Source organism: Stegostoma tigrinum, unplaced genomic scaffold (assembly GCF_030684315.1).
Source record: "Stegostoma tigrinum isolate sSteTig4 unplaced genomic scaffold, sSteTig4.hap1 scaffold_156, whole genome shotgun sequence".
NCBI classification, from domain to species: domain Eukaryota; kingdom Metazoa; phylum Chordata; class Chondrichthyes; order Orectolobiformes; family Stegostomatidae; genus Stegostoma; species Stegostoma tigrinum.
This window is the reverse complement of record NW_026728097.1, coordinates 505,960-511,593: the sequence shown is the minus strand read 5'-3', so window position 1 is coordinate 511,593 and position 5,634 is coordinate 505,960. Positions and strand designations below refer to the sequence as shown.

Sequence of the window (5,634 nt, the reverse complement as noted above, 5' to 3'; positions counted from 1 at the left end):
GCGGTGAAAGACGCTCTTTGATCTGCCTGCAACTTGCTGGTCTGTCAGCTGAAAGAACTGACCCCGACCGAATGTTACAGACTGGCGCACTCCAAGGTCCAGGACTATGTGCTGAGTGACGCGCTAAAGCTTGGGGCAGCCGCCGCCAAGGCGCGGTGGGGAAAGACCACCGTATGAAACGCCTCATCCAGAATAGAAAAAAAGGGCCCTATCTGGTAACTGGGCCCAGCTGGCGCCTTCCCCAACTGGTCAGGGGGCCAACAGAGACTGTGCGGGGTGAAGACTGCCGGTGTATTTTCTTTGCTTTGTTTTTTTTCTTCAATGTTTTGTTTTTTTTCCCTTTAGTTGGTGTACGTACGCCCTGGGTAACCCAGAGCAGCTTGCATGACTGGGTAGGTGTATGAATGTGTTTTTTTGTACATCTTATGAATAAAGTATATTTTTTCAAATTAAAAAAAAATGTTCTTATCAGCTTTTAATATCTGATATGTTCTTTACTTAAGGACCCTATATTAAACCGATTTTTTGGAACAGCAGCTTGCTCTGTCCTCTCCATGCATCATCCTGGTATTGCAGTGTTCCTCGGAATGGTGCAGTCTCGTTAAACCAATTTTAAAAACAGCCTTATCAAAAACTGAAGAAGGGTGTCTAGGCCTGAGGCATCGGACTTCCTGCTCCTTTGCTGTTTGGCCTGCTGTGTTCATCCAGCTCTGGACCTTGTAATCTCCAGCAGATCAGCACTCTGGAACCATAACAGCCCTTAGCCCAACAAGTCCACATCAAACCTCAGAGTATCCCAGCCAGACCTACACCCCACCTAATCAAACTCTCCCTTAACACAACAGGCAATTTAACATGGCTAATCTACCTAGCCTGCACATCTTTGGACTGTGAGAGCACTCTGAGGAAACCCACACAGACACAGAGAGAATGTGCAAACTCCACACAGGCAGTCACCTAAGGCTGGAATCAAACACGTGTCCTGGTGCTGTGAGGCCGCAGTGCTAAATACTGAGCCACCATGCCGCCAAAGTGCTTTCTCTCAACACTCTCACCCAACTTTCTCCAAATATGCTTTTTCCAAGGTAACCGTTCATCTCTCCTTTTCTGCATGCTCAGCACTTGTTCTAATGTTCGTGCCTCATCTGTGGTGCATGTCGCATCTTCCCACCAACACCATCCCTGAATATTCACACATGGCAACAGAAGTAAAAGAAAATTGCCTGCCAATACTACCTCATTACAAATAGCATTTCAGAAAAAAAAACAAAAGATGAAGCGATCGAAGTATTCACTAGTTTTGACTTTGATGGTGACGACTTGGGATGTATTGAACGAGAGATTTTGGAAACACTGTGAGCTAGGAAAAGATATGGCATATACACTGCACGTTTTTCATTTGAGTGCAACAGCAACCAATCAAATATGTGCTTTATTTTTCTCAAGTCAAGGCCTGTGAGTTTAATCAGATTACCAATTCACTAACATGGGATACAACTGCAAATGACCAAGCCAATTCTCACATTAGCCAGACCAGGAGATAGAACATAGAACATAGAACATAGAACAGTACAGCACAGAACAGGCCCTTCAGCCCACAATGTTGTGCCGACCATTGATCCTCATGTATGCACCCTCAAATTTCTGTGACCATATGCATGTCCAGCAGTCTCTTAAATGACCCCAATGACCTTGCTTCCACAACTGCTGCTGGCAACGCATTCCATGCTCTCACAACTCTCTGTGTAAAGAACCCACCTCTGACATCCCCTCTATACTTTCCACCAACCAGCTTAAAACTATGACCCCTCGTGCTAGCCATTTCTGCACTGGGAAATAGTCTCTGTCTATCAACTCTATCTATGCCTCTCATTATCTTGTATACCTCAATTAGGTCCCCTCTCCTCCTCCTTTTCTCCAATGAAAAGAGACCGAGCTCAGTCAACCTCTCTTCATAAGATAAGCCCTCCAGTCCAGGCAGAATCCTGGTAAACCTCCTCTGAACCCTCTCCAAAGCATCCACATCTTTCCTATAATAGGGCGCCCAGAACTGGACGCAGTATTCCAAGTGCGGTCTAACCAAAGTTTTATAGAGCTGCAACAAGATCTCACGACTCTTAAACTCAATCCCCCTGTTCATGAAAGCCAAAACACCATATGCTTTCTTAACAACCCTGTCCACTTGGGTGGCCATTTTAAGGGATCTATGTATCTGCACACCAAGATCCCTCTGTTCCTCCACGCTGCCAAGAATCCTATCCTTTCAAATTTGACCTTCCAAAATGCATCACCTCGCATTTATCCAGGTTGAACTCCATCTGCCACCTCTCAGCCCATCTCTGCATCCTGTCAATGTCCCGCTGCAGCCTACAACAGCCCTCTATACTGTCAACGACACCTCCGACCTTTGTGTCGTCTGCAAACTTGCTGACCCATCCTTCAATCCCCTCATCCAAGTCATTAATAAAAATTACAAACAGTAGAGGCTCAAGGACAGAGCCCTGTGGAACCCCACTCACCACTGACTTCCAGGCAGAATATTTTCCTTCTACTACCACTCGCTGTCTTCTGTTGGCCAGCCAATTCTGTATCCAAGCAGCTAAGTTCCCCTGTATCCCATTACTCCTGACCTTCTGAATGAGCCTACCATGGGGAACCTTATCAAATGCCTTACTGCAGTCCATATACACCACATCCACAGCTCGACCCTCATCAATTTTTCTAGTCACATCCTCAAAAAACTCGATAACGTTTGTGAGGCATGACCTACCCCTCACAAAGCCGTGTTGACTGTATTTGATCAAGCCATGCTCTTCCAGATGGTCATAAATCTTATCCCTCAGAATCCTTTCTAACACCTTGCAGACGACAGACGTGAGACTTACTGGTCTATAATTGCCGGGGATTTCCCTATTTCCTTTCTTGAAGAGAGGAATTACATTTGCCTCTCTCCAGTCCTCAGGTACGACTCCAGTGGAGAGCGAGGATGCAAAGATCTTCGCAAGTGGCGAAGCAATTGCATTTCTTGCTTCCCAAAGCAGCCGAGGACAAATCTGGTCCGGGCCTGGCGACTTGTCAATCTTAATGTTTGACAAAATTTTCAGCACATCAGCTTCTTCTATCTCTATCCATTCCAGCATGCACACCTGCTCTTCAAAGGTTTCATTCACTACAAAGTTCGTTTCTTTCGTAAAGACAGAAGCAAAAAACTCATTTAGGGCTTCCCCTACCTCCTCAGACTCCACACACAAGTTCCCTATGCTATCCCTGATCGGCCCTACTCTTTCTTTGATCATTCTCTTATTCCTCACGTAAGTGTAAAATGCCTTTGTGTTTTCCCGGATTCCTTCCGCCAAGCCTTTCTTGTGCCCCCTCCTGGCTCTCCTCAGACCATTTTTGAGCTCCTTCCTTGCCTGCATGTAATCCTCTCTAGCTGAACTTGACCCTAGCTTCCTCCACCTTATGTAAGCTACCTTCTTCCTTTTCACAAGAAGCTCCACCGCTCTCGTCATCCAAGGTTCCTTTATCTTACCCCTTCTTGCCTGTCTCAGAGGGACATATTTACTCATCACTCCCAACAACTGTTCCTTAAACAGTCTCCACATGTCTATAGTTCCCTTACCATGGAACAACTGCTCCCAGTCCATGCTTCCTAACTCATGAGATATTTGCAAATGTAGCAAAATGAGCCAGAAGTTAGATAAAAATGCTACATCAAGATGCAGAATTGCCTGTCTGCAAAGTACATGCTTTCTGAAAGAACTCTACAAGCTTTTCAGCACCTGAGACGTGTTCTGCCACAATATCTCTGCCTTTCTCTGGCATTTTTGCACTTTGATGTCTCAACTAGAACTTAATGTTTCACAGTGCTCCTGTCTTGCCTGGTTGTTTATCACAGGCATAAGCCAGGCAGCTTAGCACTGTTATTACCAGCAGTCAGTCAAGGGTTTGTCAGCAGCTGTGGCAACACACATATGTTTCGACCAAATAGTCGCGTCGCAAAGTCTCAGGGAAACAGTTCTCAGTCAGGGCAAGGGAGACAGGATTAAGTCAGGAGATCCTGACACAGCATGTCCAAGAAATTACTCAATATCAGCCATGTGGGGCAAGCACGATCAGAGGATCTGTATCACTTTCGTACAGAGAGGTGGCCACACTCACTACTAATTACATTCTCAAAATGCTCCAGGAGATTGGTTGAGCCTGAATTATGATCATCAATCCAAGCTGACCCTCTCCATTCTTGTCATTGGGGGTCAGTTTGATGAAATTCTCAAAGGTGTTCAGGAGATTGGGAGTTTCATAGCTCCCTGAAATAGCAACACAAGTGGATAAGACGGTGAAGAATTTCACTTTCACGGTCCACAGCATCAGGATTTGGTCAGCTTTGATATCTGGCTCATAAGTGAGATGAGGCTTTTTTTTCAAACATGGCAGAGCATGCATTGTTCCTACGAGAACAACTGTGGTTATTCATGCTCTTTTTTTTGTTTCAACCATGAAATGGCCACAACTTGATCAAAAGTGAAAGTAGCCATCAACCAGTTTGAACTGTCGGTTGTCAAATAAATTAAGACAGAGATAAATGTATTTGTGGGAGATTTTTTAAAAAATTTTTTTAAAAAAAATCATTCATGGGATCTTGATATTACTGGATAAGAATGGCAGTTTCCTTCCCTAAAGGACATAGGTTTTTCCAACAATGACAATGGATTCATGGTCATCATTAGATTCTTATTTCCAGATTTTTTTTTAAAACTCAAATTCCACCATCTGGAATGGTGGGATTCAAACCTAGGTCCCCAGACCATTATCTCGGTCTCTGTAGAGTAAAGTACAGCAGACTAAATAGAAAATAAACCAAGACATTGTATGATATCTAGTGCATACGTATTCATCATGAAATCCATCACTGCCATGGACAACAGGTAAAGATCTGAAGAGACTACATTCCCCGCCCCCCGCGAACAGAGTCACAATGGACACCAGGTTTCATAGCCGATTGGGAAAATGCAATCGGGGATATAGTACTGGACTCCTCCCAATCTTTTGTTTAGACTTAAAACTTTCATTTTGTGGGCAAAAATCAAAAGGAAACATTACGATTGTTTACAAATCAACAAATACCTATTAAAAGTCGAAACGTGTCTGTGGAGAGCAATAGGATCCGTAATTGTAAAAGGTGTGCAGACATAACTAATAAATAAAGGGCCATCAAGATCATCATAGGATTCCTACAGTGTGGAAGATGGCCATTCAGTCCATACAAATCCTCCAAAGAGCATCCCATCCAGTCTCACACCCTACTCTGTCCTTGCATTTTGCACACAAGACACTAAGGGGAATTTAGCATCGTCAATCGACCTAATTTGCACATTTATGGACTGTGGGAGGAAACCAGCGCAGACAGGGTCTGGGTAAGACACTTTTCATAGGTTCAGTGTGGACTTGATGGGCCAAGTCATCTGCTTCCACACTGGAGGGATTCTACGATCTCCAGAAACAAGCCCAAAAATACCTGGTTTGGAGACAGCTAACAGCAGAATTTAAAAAAAGTTACTCAAATTTGCTGCTAGTTAACCAGTCCTGATGAACCAGGAAATCCCTTTTCACACACTGTGCTGGTGGATAGTC

The 5,634-nt window shown here is 44.3% G+C and overlaps 1 pseudogene; it reads left to right on the top strand.

The window, feature by feature from the left end:
• Positions 1–436: 436 nt before the first annotated feature.
• LOC132207782 (U2 spliceosomal RNA) lies at positions 437–601 on the top strand (annotated as a pseudogene).
• Positions 602–5,634: the final 5,033 nt, after the last annotated feature.